The following is a 15,921-nucleotide window of genomic DNA, read 5'->3' as shown; positions in this document are numbered from 1 at the left end:
TGTCCACTCTAAGACCAGGGAACTAGTGGCCTGATAACCTGAGAATGGCCAAAGAGATCCTGACAGCTGGAGAGGGCCGGTCGCTTCTTCCCCGAAGCTTCTGTGATGGGGCGCAGGTCTGGATGCGGAGGATTGCAGGTGGCCTCCGGTGTGGCTGGGGAGAGTTTCCTGATAGGATTGGGCCAGGCTTACCCAGTTGGTCTCCCTGCCCTGGGAGGAGCCTGGTTCCAGCAGGCAGGGGGCCCGTAGCCCAGAGCGGGCCTCCCTGCCCTGGACGGGGGATTCCGCAATTTGCCCCCCTTGCCTCCCTGTTCTTGGCAGCCTTTCCCTCCTTGTGTCTTTGGCCAGGGCTCTGGGCTGAAATGTGTCCCCCCATCATGTTCAGAGGTGCCCTAGCCCCCTAAACACTGTACTGGATGACCCCGGGGAGGACTTCCGTTCCAGCTGTGTGGTTTTCAGCAGAGCGGGGCATGGGTCCAGTTTGACAACACTGAGGCCTGACCTCCTGCTGGTAAAGTTACTGGAGACCCTTTTGAATGCCCATTCCTCTTCCTGCCTTGGGGCTCCCGGGGACAGGGGGTGTGAGTCACAGCTGGAACCAAGGCGGGGTGGGGGCACAGCTCCTCTCACTTTATATAAACCTGATCTATGAAAAGGCAGAAGGGACCGTGGGAATTCTGATGCTCACCTTTACCCCCCCTTCGTGTACATCCGATGCCTCTGTTCATCAAGTCCGTGTTTATTCCCAGCTTTTCAGGCTGCGTAACCTCCGGTCCCCTTGTGTTTGGCCCATCCTGTCACAAGCACATCAGTGGGCTATAGCCTTGGGCGCACGCTCTCCTCTTCCTTACCCACCGTTTGGTCACCATCTCCCTCCTTCTCTCCTCCAGGGAAGCCCCGATTCTGTCTTGGAGAAGGCTCCTGTTCCAGCAGTTTGGGGGTGCCATCCACTACTCTGACCGTCACAGTCCTGCTGCCCCACCGACCACCTGCCCACCAGACCAGTTATCTGTCCCAGTGTCCCGATCTGGCCACCGTCCTGCCTGTCCCCTTGCCGAGGCACCCTGCAAGCACTTCCCCTTCTCCGGACAAGGCCTCGTTCCTCCGGGCTCCCCCTGCGCCTGACTGCCCCATGTGATGTGTGTCTGGGTCCTTCGTCATCTTGTTTTGTCCGTAGAGGAAAGAGTCGGGCAAGGGAGGGAATGTGGGTCCTAGGGACTTGGTCACACAGACAGGAGAGGCAGAGAGGGTGGTGAGGTGGGGGGCGGAGGCCACCGGTGGGAAGCCGCACCCGGAGAGGGGCAGCACTGGATGTGACAGGTGCGGTGAATACACGTAGTTGTGGCGGAGGGACCACTTTCCCGGGAACAGAGATTTGTAGCAGCCCTCCAAGGTGTCCTGATCGAAACCAGCTGTGTTGCTCCCACAACCGTGTGCTTCTGTGCTAGAAACTTCTTCCTTGCCCACTTGCTGAGATCAGGCCCGGCGCTGCCTCTGTCCCTGCTGCTGTCAGCTGACCGAGACTGAGCTGGGCGTGTGTGAGGTGGCGCCGTGCTCTTCCTCAGCGGCAGCCCGGTGGCCGTTGCTGTGGGAGAAGCCCCGTGCCTACGTCTCCGCTCGGGGCAGGTGTTTTCCCCAAGGAGGGGCAGGCAGCCCGGAGCGGGAAGGAATTCGGGGAGAGCAAGCTGGCAAGTCGCGCACTGGGGCCTCGGCTGCGGGGGACCTTGGGGCCGCGGGCTGGGCTGGGTCTCTGCTGGCTGTAGAGGCTCGTGGAAGAGTTACTTCAGCCCACCGCCTGGGGCAGAGCCGGGGAGGTGACATGGGGCACGAGCTGTTAGGCTTGGCCAGGCCCGGGTGTGGGCACAGAATGTAGGTGTGAGGGAAGGGGCGACGTCCTTCTGCAGCTTGTCCTCCTGGCATCTGCGGGGGGCCCAGGGCTACCTTGGGGGCTCTTCTCAGCTGCTGTGCCCTCTGGCCATGTTGGCGCTTGGTCCCCCAATCTTCTTCTTCAGTCACGACTCTGCAGGCAGTGGTCCCGTTGGTGAGATTTGTACCACCTGGGCCCCGGCGGGGTGCACTTCAGACGCTGCCTGCCCCCTGCCCGCTCGGGCGGAGCCAGCCCACTCTCAGGAGCGGCCCCATATTCGTGCTTCTTGCCCTTCCCTGTCTGCGGTGCGAAAGGTCGTTTCCGCTGACTGGCCCTGCTGGGGGTTAAGGCGGGTGTGAAGTAAAATGAGTAAAACATGGAGTCTGAGGAGCAGAGCCTCGGAGGTGCTACGGCTTCAAGTGCACGTTGGGACACAGGACAGCCAGGGCGACTCAGGATGGCTTCCTACTTCAATGAGCAGACGACAAGGATTTCTATCAGATGTTTTCTTTGCGGTGGGATCTGGGCCTATTCCCAAGTCAAAGCAGCCCCAAGTCAATGTTCTACTTGTTTTTGACCGATGCCACAATTCCCCTGTTGCTTTTGCCATCAGAGCAAAACCTTGACCCTTCGTCTCTCACTCGTGTGGACGTTGTCGGGTCCTGTTTGCAAGCTGGGCGGGCCTCTCCCCTCACACTCTGGGAAACGTGTTTACTTAAAGTACTAGTCCGGTAAAATTTCTTCTAGTGAGAAGGTCAACAAATGTCTGTGTAGCTTTTATTAAAAGTCACTGTAGCGGCACCCGCTGCTGGCACGAGGTCTGCGGATTCTGGCAGCATTTTGTTGGCTGAGTTTCTGAAGGATCTTGGAAGGTCAAGCTGCATTTAAAAAAAAAAAAACGATTCCAGGTTCTGGTTTGCTTCTCTGGATAGCTGGTATTTGCAGCTGCTTGGTGGTTATGCTGTGTTGTGTTGTGGTCTGGGGGTCCTTTGGAGTTTCCAGGTTGTCCCCACCCTGTCCTACTTGGGAACCTCATACCCGCCTTCCTCCACTGCTCTGGCTGCTGCACCCGCAGCCCCCACTGCCTGGGAGGGCTTTGTCCCTGCCTCTGAGCCAGTGGCCAGGAAGGTGGGGCGTGTCCGGGGAAACAGAGGCATAGGCGTGCTCCCTACGAAGCAGGCCTGAGAAGTGGTTCTCTGCCTTCTTATGTTACTAGGGGTACGTTGGACTGGATCCAAAATGTCCTTCCTCTGGGTCCTGTCTTACCTTCTCTAGAAAGCCCATCCTATGGCTTCTAGAGTATACATGACCAGCCCCGCTGAGGCTGGTCCTAGGGCTGAGGGGGAGGAGGAGAGCAGGGAGTGGGCAGTCTTAACCTCACCCCTGTAGACCGTGGGGCAGGCAGCGTGGGTTCCTGGAGGCTCCTTCCCCCATATTCTCCTGCATCTGCTTGGCCCAAAACTTCCTTTCATTGCTGCGCCCGGTCTTGGGGCTCAAAGATTTGCTCAAGTCTCATTGGTCCCTGTGACCAGACTAATTCTGACGGTGCTCTGCTTGTGATCTGGACACAGGAGAGGTGTTTCCTGGACACCTCTCTGCTTCTGGGAACTGCCTGACTCATGGGAGAAATGATATTTGTCGGGCTCTGTAGGGTGTCCATTTGCCTCCACTCAGTTGATGCTTAAAAGCAGAGGCAGAAAGAGCTTGAGAGAGAAGATCTTAGCTAGAGTTTCTAATGAAGGGAAAATGATGAATGGATGGAAAATGAATGAAAAACATTCTGTGGTTCGCCTCGTTGGCATCATCTCCATGTCCCAGCCTCTTCCGGGCCCCTTTTGACGTCTAATCCATCCAGATCATCATCCAGCCGAGAAACCTCAGCCCCCGTGGGGAAGCAACTCGGTGGAGATCACACAACCAGTGAGCGGCAAAGCTGGGATTAGAACCCATGGCCCAGGGCCCTTTCGCCTGCTCCACCTACATGGTCCCTTCAACAAGTGGCTGCATTTGCCGCGGCCCTGAGTTTTGGAGGAGCCTTGCTGATGCCTGGGCACTGGTTGGGAGCTGTCAGCAGTCAGGGTGGGGCCTCAGTCTCTGTTCTTTTCATCAGGAGGGATAGTCTCTCAGTTTTTCAGTGAGGGCCCTGGGGTTTTGGATGCAGCTTGAGCAGAGAAAACCTGGAGGGCAAGAGATTTTAGTGGACTTTTCCGGGTAACGTCCATTCTTCGACTGCCCTGTAGGGGTGGGGGCCAGGGCAGAGATGGAGTTAACTAACGCTGTTTCCCCCCCTTAAGTTAAGGAAAATGGTAGAAGAAAACTCTCCTATTCTCCCCGACCCTTAAACAAAGGTGGTTAATAAAAATGTAGGCTCATGTGACGAGGTGGGATGAGAGCCACCGTCACTTCTTACCCTGGCTGTTTAAAGTGCCAATGCAAACACTACCTTCTTCATTTGATTCTGAGTCAACAGAGACAGGTCGTCGTGGGGGATAGTCAGGGGTCAAGTAGGTGGCTGGCAGGGACCCAGACGTACAGCCATGCTTGGGACCCCACGGCTTCTCCCCAGATCTCTAGCTCCCTTTCTCAAAAGTGAGGGTGGGTCAGTGGAGTTTGCCAAGGCTGCGAAGGAGCATTCTATAAGCCCTGATATCTGTTTTTACCACTAGCCCCTTGCCCACCCCAACCCCACATCTCCTTCCTTTCAGCTGGCCCATCTGCTCCTTTGGGAGGAAGGAGACCACCCGCACTAGGGCCAAGGACAGTGGAGCCCTGCCTAGTGAGAGGCTGTTGGGGCAGTGGCTCTGTCCTGTGCCTTACCAGCCCTGGAGAGAGGGTGTTTGTCTGAAAGACTGGAATTTAAATGCCATCATCTTTGATTTTGTGATATTTCCACTTGGAACGGTCAGTTCCTCCTTCCCACTTCCTTAGCATGTATGCCAACTCTCCCCTGTCATGGGCGTTCCCCTTCTACGCTCCAGCCCGGGGATTGCTGGTGTTCTAGTGTGAAGAGATTCCTTTGTGTGATAGAACCTCAGAAGTGTAGCTTGGAAATGATGATCCATGTGATGATGACTTTTCTTTCTTTCCTCTTCTTGAGGAGGTGATTCGTAGACCCCGACTGCCTATGTAATGTAAATAATGTACATTTAATTTATTGCTATGGTAGCACATTGTATTTGTTAATGTATAAAACAAATTCTAAAAGGTTGACAAATGTATATTTTGTTGCTTAAATGTGTCTTTGCAGAAATTGACAATAAATAACATATTTTGTGTCCATCATTGTTCAGACTTCTTTGCCTGGGGCCCCGAGCCCTGAGCATCGTCATTCATCAGAGCTTGAATACTGGCAGCCCGCGGGGCACATCTGGCCTGTAGATGTATTAGTTTGGCCTGAAACGTGTTTTTAAAATACTTGAATTCGTTGCCAATGTTTAGAAAACAGTTGATGTTTAGACCACAATTAAAATGAGAAAACAAAAAACCCAACCTAGAAATTTCATATAAAATGTAAATTTTCTGCTTCTCATAAAAACCAGTTGTTGGATCTTCCTAGGAGTGCCACAAAATTGGTCTGCACTCCTTAGTGGCTACCCCTTTGGTGAGACCTGAGGCCCTGCAGTCCCCACCATTCTCTATTGTTTACACCTGGAACGTTCCAATCATCCCTGTTGTTTGCTCGGCCCCTGTAGGCATCTGAGTTTGAGACCCCTGCTATCCACTGATTTGTCTCCATTCTGCAGTTTTCTTCCTTCTGCTCACTATTTTTCTACAGTCCCAATTTACCTCTTCAAGGATTCCTTTATGATTAAATGCCCTCTCTCCTCTCCACCTTTGACTCCCAAAGGGCCATGCTCTTATGTACGTTTTGCTCTCAGTGTTTGGATATAGGTTTAGAAGTAATATCTGTATCTTTTGTATCTTAAGAAATTTGAAGCAGGGAACAGGCCTTTTATCTGCTGGGACTTGGTTGTGTGATCTTGGGCAAGTGACTTCTCTGCGTTTGCATTTTCTTTTGTGTATAATCAGAAAAATAACCCACAAGCAAAGCATGAGGATGAAGTCAATTCATAATGGGGAAAGAACCTTGAAAAAAATGGCAAGTGTTATTCAAGCACGAGGTTCAATAATAATTGTTATTATAATAGCAGTAGATGACTCACTGGAGGCTTACCGTGAGCTGAGTGTTTTACGTGTGCATTCAGTCCTATAACATGACTGCTAGTTCCTAAAAATCACAATGCTGGGGCACCTGGGTGGCTCAGGTTGATTAAGTGTCCGACTTTGGCCCAGGTTGTGATCTCGCAGTTCACGGGTTTGAGCCCTGTGTTGGGCCTGGAGCCTGCTTCAGATTCTGTCTCCCTCTCTCTGCTCCTTCCCAGCTTGCGCTCCGTCTCTTCAAAAATAAACATTAAAAAAAAAAAAAAAAGATGATTGGAGAGGTCCTTAAAAAAAAATAAACATTAAAAAAATAAAAATCACAAGGCTAAGCAAAAACTATGCAAGCACAAGGCTTATGGAAAATGGGGCTTGGGACCCAACACTCAAGCACTTTGTCAGTGATACATAAAAAGGAGGTTGATGAAAATGGTAGCAAAGTTTTACATATGTTAAATGATTAAGAAATCAATACTACAATAAATACAGCTTTTTACTTTGAAACAGACCTGAAGTAGTTTGATTGTGGAGTCAGGCATTGGAAGGATCGCCGCGTGTGGGTTATTGTGGAGAGGCGGAATGAGAGTTTTCTGCAGTCGGACCGACAGTGGGAACACCAGATGTGTCTGGGTGTGGCTCCCAACACATGGTTCGCCAGGGTAGCTGGCAGCTGTGAGGTGGGTGCTGAGTGATTTGTGCGTTCCCATGCAGCTTGATTCAGCTGGGCGTGGTTTTCTCGGTTCACCTAGTATTTCTCATGGATGAGTTAGTTGTGCAATCAAATGTGAAGTTTGTGTTACACTCGAATTTTCCCCATGATATATCTATCAATTGCATTGGACCAAATTTCCATTTGCAAAACAAGTGTCAGCAGCAGAATGGACTGTATGATCTCATTTAGACATCCAGGCAACCCGTTCAGGCAGGCATATTATTATCCCCATTTCACTTACAGAATCAGAATCAAATTTCAGTTTGGAATCTAAATTTGATGCAGATTTAATGGATGTGCTGACGTCAACCTGAAGGCAAGTTTTGGACTGTGGGGTTCTAGACGCACAGGGATGCACCCGGGAGAGCATGTTCCAGCTCTCTGGTGTCCCTGCCCGGCTTGGAGTCCGCATCTGCTGTCCTGGAATCCGCATCTGCCGCTTCCCGGGCTGCTGTCGTCACGCCCTTGCCGTGTGGCGCCTCATCCGAGCCCTGGGTCTCAGAGTTTAGCTTCTGTGGAGACCCTATGGCTGCAGGTGAAGACACATCTTTCACACAGACACCCCATTGCCGTCTCCACCGCAGGATTTGGCTGCTTCCTGGGTTCAAGCCTTCTTCCTGGAAGTTGGGGGATCCCTGATTCCCCAGAGCCTTTGTGGAGGTTGAACATCTTGTGCCTGTGTGGGAAAGTGCTGTAGGGGGCACAACATTCAGGTGGGCCAGTTACCGTCCCTCCAAACCTAGGGTCCTCCTAGGGCCCTGCAAACTCACCTTTCATCTGGGTTCTGTGTTTACGTGTTCCCTCCACTAGATGGGGCGCACCTCCAGGTGAAGGCTCATTCTTAGGACTCCAGAAACCTGTTCTCCCCACCTCAGTGTCCGGCAGCTCATAGCAGCCCCTGAACATCTTGGGGGCCGTTATTCTTCCTGCCGCATAGGGAAAGGCTTTCCTGAGGAGCCTGCTCAGGCCACACTCAGGTTTTCCTTCAATTTCTCTCTCTCTCTCTCTTTTTTAATTTATTTATTTTAAGAGAGAGGGCGAGGAGCAGAGAGAGGGAGAGACAGACTTCTAAGCAGGCTCTGTGCTGTCAGCTCAGAGCCCCATGCAGGACTTGAACTCATAAACTGTGAGATCATGACCTGAGCTGAAATCAAGAGTCAGATGCTTAACCGCCTGGGCCACCCAGGCGCCCCTCAATCTCCCTTTTTGAGTGCCTGCGGTGTCCAGTGGTGCCACCAGCTGTGCTCTGACCAGCCCTTCTTTCTTCTTCGGGGCAAAGAGCTGGCTCCGGTAACCATCACAATCCAGTTCTGTAACTCTGCAGCAGCTATCAGTTATGCAAACTGTTTCATTTCGGTTCAGACTCAGTCCTGTTTGTTTGAAACTTCGACTCACATTCACTCCAAAGCCCCCTCCCATGCCAGCCCTCCAGAATAGACTGGCTGGGTGGGCCAGGGGTGTTGGCTCAGGGTGTGGCTCCTCTGAGCCCTCTTTTCAATGAGATGCCATCCTTGGCCTGTTCTAGGCCTGCCCAGCTCAGTTTTAGCAAAGAATCCTGTTAAATTGGTTTGAGAATCCCCCGCTCTTGATATCCAATCATGTTGCTGTCGCCTGATCCTTGCTACCTAACAAAGTTCTTCTTAGTAATTTTCCATCCAATTCTTTCCCCCTGCCCATTGGCTAGAAATCCCCACATGTCCCTGTTCTATTTGAAGTGGAGTTCAATCTCTCTCCCCTATTGCAATAGTCTTGGATAAAGCCAGCCTTGCCTGTTGAACTCTGGTGCAGTTCTTCTTTGACAGGTGGCTTATCTGTCCCACATGCATGCCCCTGCCTCTGCTCTTTGACACCAGTGCTGGGGTGGGGAAGAGACCTCTTATTTTGGGACTGCTCCTGGAAGAGCTAACTCATGGTGTTAGCATGGGCACTCGGCAAAGCAGACACCAGGACAGGAAGAAGCAATGTATCAGGGGAAAGCCCTCTGAGAGGAAACACAGAGCACTGGAGAAGACTGGAAGAGCCATCAGACTTCAGTGTGGTATGACCCGAGGGGAGGAGGGATGGGAGGGAGCGAGGTGGGGTGGAGGCATCTTTGGCGTCAGTCCAGTCCTAAGAGAAGTTCAGTAAGGCCACTGAGAGCCCTCTGGCCAAGGTCACCCACCAGGGGAGTCCCACCTATCATAAGAATGAGCCCCAAATTGCTATCCTTGTTGTACCCAGTCACAGGTGGCAGTGGCCTGTCAGAAACCTGGCCTTAGTGTGAGCCATGGAACAGAGAGAGATTTCAGAATGTTGCACTTTTGGAGCCATCAGTCAGTTACGCCTCTGTAGGTGGAAACCTGCCATATGTACGTGTCCCTATTTTGCTTGGCTACAGTTTACCCCTCATTTGTGGGTAGGCCCACATTAGTGGAGAGGGAGGGTGAACCCCCTCTCTTGGTTTTCTCTGCCTCTCTACTACCAACCTTCCATTGGTTCCTTTGCTCAGGAGGCTTGCAAATGCTGCTGTTTTGTCACAAGTGCCCTGCCATGGGAAACGGGGCAGAGGCTGGATCCATTTCTCCCCTTCTTCAGCGCCTGCTCCAAGACATCTACCTTGCAGCCTTCAGTTAATGATATAAGAGCTTCAAGCCCCACTACCAACTTGGTGTCTGCTCAACTCTCGAGATGTTCCCTTATCCCTATGCCAGCAGGTAGCAGTGTCTGCTGCTCGGGGTCATATCCACCATAACGCTGTATCTCTTCACTCTGTGTCCACCTTCTCCTTTCTCCAGACCCAGACAGTGACAGGTGGTCTTGGCAATGTTGATAATCGCCTTACCATGACCATTGGGGGCTGTGGTTGGAGGCCCCTCAGTGTTGGAGGGATACAGATAGACAAGTCAAATGCTCTCCCTCCTTCATGGAGCCAGTCCTCTTATATTTCGTAGGGAATGAGGTGGGATGTTGGTTTCATTGCTAGTTCTGATGACATGGTGCCTTTTTGCAAGGCTGGTGGGGTCCCTTGGCTGGCTCCAGTGACTCCAGTGGGTCTTTGAATTTGAAATGTGAACTTGGTAGGCCATGGCTACGGCCCACTCAAACATCTGCCCTCAAACTTTCAGTGTTGTACCTGTATTCCCATGGTGGAGGAGGGGCTGAGGGCAGGCTGCCCCAAGATGGGCTGCATTGGCATGAAGATTATTCTGAGCTCAAGGCAATCAAGACCCTACAGGCTCAAGAGAAACTTTTGTCCCTCCCTTAACTACATAGAAGCTTCTAAATTGGGGGTCTTTCCCAGAATAAGGGTTATTAGCACTTTTATCTGAGTGACCCATCTCTACAGCAGGGCAAACATCTAATTACCAAACATCAGCTCCTCTTCTTATCACACCTGTGAAGATCGTTCATTCCTTCCCTCTGAAGCCCCAGAAGCCTACCCCTTATCCTTAGTTCAGGATGACACATATACCTCATTTTGCCTGATCATCTTTGGGGTTTCCATGCATGTGTGGATTCCCGTCATGTGTGGTATTAAATTTGATTTTGTCCTGTTAATGTGTCTCATGTCGGTTTGATTCTTAGTCCAGCTAGAAGGACCTTTGAAGAGGACAGGAATTCTTGTTCCCCAACAGTGGACACTATTTATGGGAACCAGGGCTAAGTTCCAGAGATGAACTCTGAAACATGGTTATGATGCCTAAGGGCAGGGGTCCTTGGAAGGGGACTTTTGATCTTTATTTCTGCAGGCACAGATAACACCTGCTGGAAGCATCCGGGTCTGGAGTAACTTGGTGGAAAGTCATCCCTAACTTCAGACCAGCCCCTTCCACTCTCAGAACAGGATACTGCTCATATCTGTTCAACTTTAAGGGTACAGAAAAATCACCTGGAGAGATTGTTAAGATGCAGATTGTAAGCTCCATTCCAGAGATTAGACTAACTGGGTTGGGCAGGACCCAGGAATCTGCATTTTTAACAAGCACAGAATTCTGATGTAGTCTTTCACTTGGGGAACCACTGATCCAGTCTATAGTTTCTGTATACATCTCTCTCCTATTACAGTGGTCTCAGGCCCAGTGAGAAAGAGGCAGGGAACAGTGAGGGTGTGTGTGTGGGGGGGTTGAGTGATGCCTGTCCTGCAACTAAGGGGATTATCATTATCATTCTCACAAATGTGGAAGGAAGGTCTGTCCCAACAAGACACAGGATCTTGCTCGGACAATGAAAAGGGATCCTCAGCCAGAACAGAATAGAGGGACATAAATGAACCATGAAGCTTGTAAGGAGTACTTTAAGATGGAAATGGATTATGACCATGTGAACGACAAGAGTGTCCTGTAATGAGAAACACCGGGAGAAGAGATGAGCATTGTGCCTGAGACAGAAGGAATTTGGTGAAAAGAAAAATCAGATGCTGAGAAAATTGAAAGTTCAGTTAAAATCACACATTGAAACACAGCTAGAGTACCTTTCTCCAAACCCAAACAAATGATCAGATGAGAGATGTGACACGAGAGAATGGAAACCACCTACCAGCAACCTGGGAACAAAACAGAGCTGTTGAAGGAGCTGAAGAAAACACCCATGGGTGGAATGTTCCCTACCACCGAGGAGGTTAAAGGCAAAATAACCTGGTAACTACACTGGGGGAAGAATGGGGCTGACAAGCTGACTCAGTCAAGTGGAAGACTAACGTGAAGCAGCCCATGTATAAGAACCAATAAAACAAGCTGCAGCATAAATGGCCCCACATCAAAGCGTCATACAAATGATTAGGCAGGAAAAAGTGAGAATGTGTTACGGCATTGTGCAGACGCTTTCTGAGAAAGATGGTAGAAATCTTGTCCGAATTATTGCTTCTGATGGATCTTACTTATCCCCTGCATGACAGGACTCAGAAAAAATTAGAGGTGTCTGGGTGGCGCAGTCGGTTAAGCGTCCGACTCTCGTTTTCCACTCAGGTCATGATCTCATGGTTTGTGGGGTCGAGCCCTGCATCGGGCTCTGTGCTGACAGCGCGGAGCCTGCTTGGGATTCTCTCTCTCCCTCTCTCCGGGCCCCTCTCCCCCACCTAAAAAAAAGTAAAGACTAACAAGGAAGTCTTTATAGTCTTGCTCTAAAATATCAATTGGCAGGTTTTACAAGAACTTAATAGTATAAAGAATCTGAGGAAAAGTCCAGGGAAAATGGACAATGAGGCCCAGATGAAATCCAGCTGTACCACTCAGAGTGCAGCAGTGAATAGAATGGGAAAGGATTTCAACTTTTTTTAATTACAGAAATTTTTGGCCAAGGAAGAGTGCTTCCCCAAACCCGATGGGACAAAATTACAACAGGTACAAACAACTGTAACCTCTTCCAAGGACTTGGAAATGATAAAATTAGTAACTGAGATTTTAATTCAGTGACTTCTTATTGACTAGGAGTCAATAAGTCAGCAAGTGTAAGCTGACAAAAAAGGAGGCGTTCATTAGAAAGAGAAAGAGCAGTCTCCTACCATCAAAGGACAGGGATGTAGCGGGGCCACGGGAAGAACAACCAAGGTCATCAGACCTCTTGTCTGTCTCTCACCTTTTGCTTTCTGCTTTTCTCTGTGCGTCTCTGTATTTTTTTTTCCTTTCTAGGATTGTAGGTCTTTTCCTTACAGATTTGTAATGGCTTTTTGTTTAGCTTTATTCTCTCCCTGAAGACCAGCTGCGCTGGTCTCAGCACCAAGGTTTCCCTTCACTGCCTAGACTGTGAAATGGATCTGGGTCCTTTAAATGTTTCCTTTGCCAGCTGGCACAATGCTAAACTTTGTCAGCAGAGGGTGCCAGAGAGACACTGTAGGAGGAAAGGGGTTTTGCTTCTGGTTCTCTAGTGCTTGCTTGGCAAGCTCTCAAGGCTCCCTTGGCAACCTGTTGTAGCACAGGTGCTTGCGTGGGTTTCAGGTCTGGCTTCTGCAGCCTGAGCAGCACTTCCTGCACCCAGATTCCTGCACTGCACACAGCTTCCCCCGTGTCCACCTCCTGCAGTGCATGGCCACCTGCAGCGCCCAGTGGCCCGTGGCTTCTCCTGGCAACAACCTCTTCTTGCAACTTGTTGATTTGTAACCTTGGGTTACAGTTTCCTGGGTGAAATCTGAAATTGGTCCCTGTACGTGGGGGGGGTGGGCAAGGGCAGAGTGAAAAAGAGACAGACCCCTCAAGATTGGTAGGTGGCAGTTTTAATAAGCAAGGGAACTTGCTTTTATGACGGTTGGCTTAGTCAGCTGCAAAGTGAGCAGATCTTTACACCCGCCTGTCAGAACCTTAAAAGTTTATATAGACGCCCTGAGTTCAGTCATGTCTACCAGATGGCACATCCAGTCATTATACCCAGATGGTCTCAACAGCACATTACTATCTCAAGTCTGTGTCCTTGAGGCAGCTTTTAGGGCAGGAAGGCAGGCAGAATGCATATTTCACTGACAGGGAGGGCAGGGAAGAGCCTCAATCGCCTGGGTCCAGCTCATGGGTCAAATGGCATCCGTATCCTCTCGATGACCTTCTCCAGTGTTTCACCTCTTATGACTGGCTCTTATAATTCTATATGTACTGCTCTTTTGCAATGTTCCCTGAGCAGTCAGCAAGGTTTCACTGGCATAGAGGTGGCTTGTTTGGTGACTATCTGGCCGCACTGGAGGCAGACGTCACAGCAACAGTTTAGGCACATGCAAGAAAAAGCAGATTAAAATCACGACTTCCAAAATAAGTAATTTTCAAAATTAAGAGCCCAGTGATCTGAATCATTGATTTATTAACCTCCTCTAGGTTGGAGGTCAGATAACTCAGGATATTTACTTGTTTCTTTATGTGATTTAATAAAGATGGTAATGAGCAGTTTTATCAGGTATAAACACAAGCATTCTGTTTAGATAATGGCATAGATGCCTCCTTGAGAGGCAGTGATAATGTTCAGGTGATCCTGGAGGACAACTTGTTTCTTTTTCTTTTTCAAGTGTATTTATTTTGAGAGAGAAAGAGAGAGAGAGAGAGAGAGAGAGAGAGAGAGATTGAGAGAGAGAATCCCAAGCAGGTTCCACACTGTCAGCACAGAGCCCAAAATGGGGCTTGATCCCAGGAACTGTGAGATCACGACCTGAGTGGAGATCAAGAGCTGGACGCTTAACTGAATGAACCACCCAGATGCCCCCAGCTTTTCTCATTAGAGATATTTTAGTGTTCAGTAAGGGCAGGTTTTTTCCTTATTGGCTATCATTTAAGGCTTGCTAGGTGGACTTAGTAAGTGCTTCTTCGTGTGCTACAGTGGCTTCCAAGCCAATGGAAGGAAAATGGTGGCCAGATGAGCATACCAGTGGAAAACATAACATGCTCATCTGGCCTTGAGGAGGAGGAGGTTGGCAATTGCTATTACTATGGGGCGGATTCTCCTTTGTGCCCAGGGAAAAGCCAGGGTGCAGTGGCCCAATCACCCAGGTGGGAGCCACGGCCAAATGTCTGTGCTACATAACCACTGGGTTCCATTCAGGGCTTCCCAATAAGTGGGTGTTGTGACCTGTCAGTGTCAAACTAGCTGCTATCCTTTAGTGTGACAGAATGACTGCATAGTTACAGTGACTTCCATCCCACATTTCTGGTACAGCTGGGTTGGTTGTGTTCACAGTGATTTTTCTGTGCCCAACATAGGGGTGCCTGGCAATCCAGTGCTCAAATGTCCATCACCCAGGGTGAACCATGTGAATATATCCCAGGTCTGTGCAAAGTCACCCGTGGCTCAGATGGTATTATTTTTTAGGACCCTTTTGGTCATCAGTTTGATGGGCTGCCTGTGTAGTTTGATTGACAGAAAAAGAATACCCGTGTCCAGTGTTACTGATAGTGTGTGCCAGAGACCAGTTTTCTAGAGTAGTATTGGTAATATCAGATGAATTAAGAATGCCAGTCCTAGCTTGTTCTTTTTTAATACACTGCTTTAGGACTTTTTAAAAAATGTTTATTTTTGAGACAGAGAGAAAGAGAGAGAGTGAGCAAGGGAAGGGGCAGAGAGAGAGGGAGACACAGAATCCGAAGCAGGCTCCAGGCTCTGAGCTGTCTGCACCGAGCCCGATGCAGGGCTCGAACGCACGAATGGTGAGATCATGACCTGAGCGGAAGTTGGACGCTTAACTGACTGAGCTACCCAGGAGCCTTGAGAACTTTTTAATCCACTCCCCAGAGTGGTGATAATCCTGATGAGCTAGAAAGGGGCATCTGCTCATATACCCAAGGTCAGCTTAAATCGTTTGTTGGGCATACAAGTGGGCCCACTGTGGAGAGGTATTTATATTAGGAGTCTGTGTCATGACTGGGCACCATAGGGGCAGCAGATGTCTAAGGCTGACCAGACAGTTATTTAATAGGAACTCGTATGGGAAAGTCTCCCCCTTCTGTAAGAATTACACTTGCAACCTGATCATTAGATGTTAATGTAGCTGTAGCTTTAGAAATTTTACCTGGTTGTGCATGCCATGCATGTTGGCTGGGGAAGGCAGCAGGCAGGACTGGGGGTGGGATATGCCAGATGGGGACCCTCACCTTCTCCCCTCCTTCAGTGGTGCATGTTCTGTTCCGGGTATAGTGTGTTTCAACAGGTCTGGCTCGCAGCAGGATAATAGAATCCCATTAGAGACTGAGTAGTTCCCTGGGATGTCTTACTGAGAATCCCAGTACACAATGCCTTCGCCAGGCCTGATGGGGCTTGATGTTCTCAGCATCGTAGCACATTGATCCACGGTGGGACTCAGGGCAATGGCTGTCTCCCTCAACTTTTGTACCTTTACGGTACTGGATGCCTTGGCAGGGGTTTCTAGTTTGGCATATTGGGTAATAGGCCCTACTGATTGATCCTTTAAATGTATTAAAGCCTTTAAGCATCTGACTTTGGCTCAGGTCATGATCTCGCTGCTTTGGGCCCTGACAGTTCAGAGTCTGGAGCCTGTTACAGATTCTGTGTCTCCTTCTCTCTCTGCCCCTCCCCTGCTCATTCTCTCTCTCTCAAAACTAAATAAAAAACATTACAAAAAATGAAATGTATTGAAGCCTGGGATAGTACCTTAGTCTGCTTGGCCAGGTGGTTTTAGTTGTTAGTAATTTATTCTGCTGCTTTAATGTCTCTTTTTTTCTGATCAGTCCTGTGGCTTGCAGGTTACAGGGGAGGTGGGGCTTCTACTTAATGTCATTAT

General features: G+C 49.7%; 1 protein-coding gene across 2 annotated transcripts in view; it reads left to right on the top strand.

Annotated features, from left to right (window-relative positions):
• RAP1GAP2 (RAP1 GTPase activating protein 2) overlaps window positions 1-4,291 on the top strand; it is a 190,669-nt gene extending 186,378 nt beyond the window's left edge. For both annotated transcript variants that reach the window (XM_047080602.1, XM_047080604.1), the window contains one exon: window positions 891-4,291. The gene's annotated coding sequence lies outside the window, so the exon portion shown is untranslated. The remainder of the gene's footprint in view (window positions 1-890) is intronic.
• The last annotated feature ends 11,630 nt before the right edge of the window (window positions 4,292-15,921 follow it).

The sequence above is a fragment of the Lynx rufus genome, unplaced genomic scaffold (genome assembly GCF_022079265.1).
Source record: "Lynx rufus isolate CCGP_SWC_20201006 ecotype Redwood Valley unplaced genomic scaffold, mLynRuf1.p SCAF_18, whole genome shotgun sequence".
Classification (NCBI taxonomy): Eukaryota; Metazoa; Chordata; class Mammalia; order Carnivora; family Felidae; genus Lynx; species Lynx rufus.
Note: the sequence above shows the minus strand (reverse complement) of the source record. Positions and strands in the feature narration are given on the sequence as shown.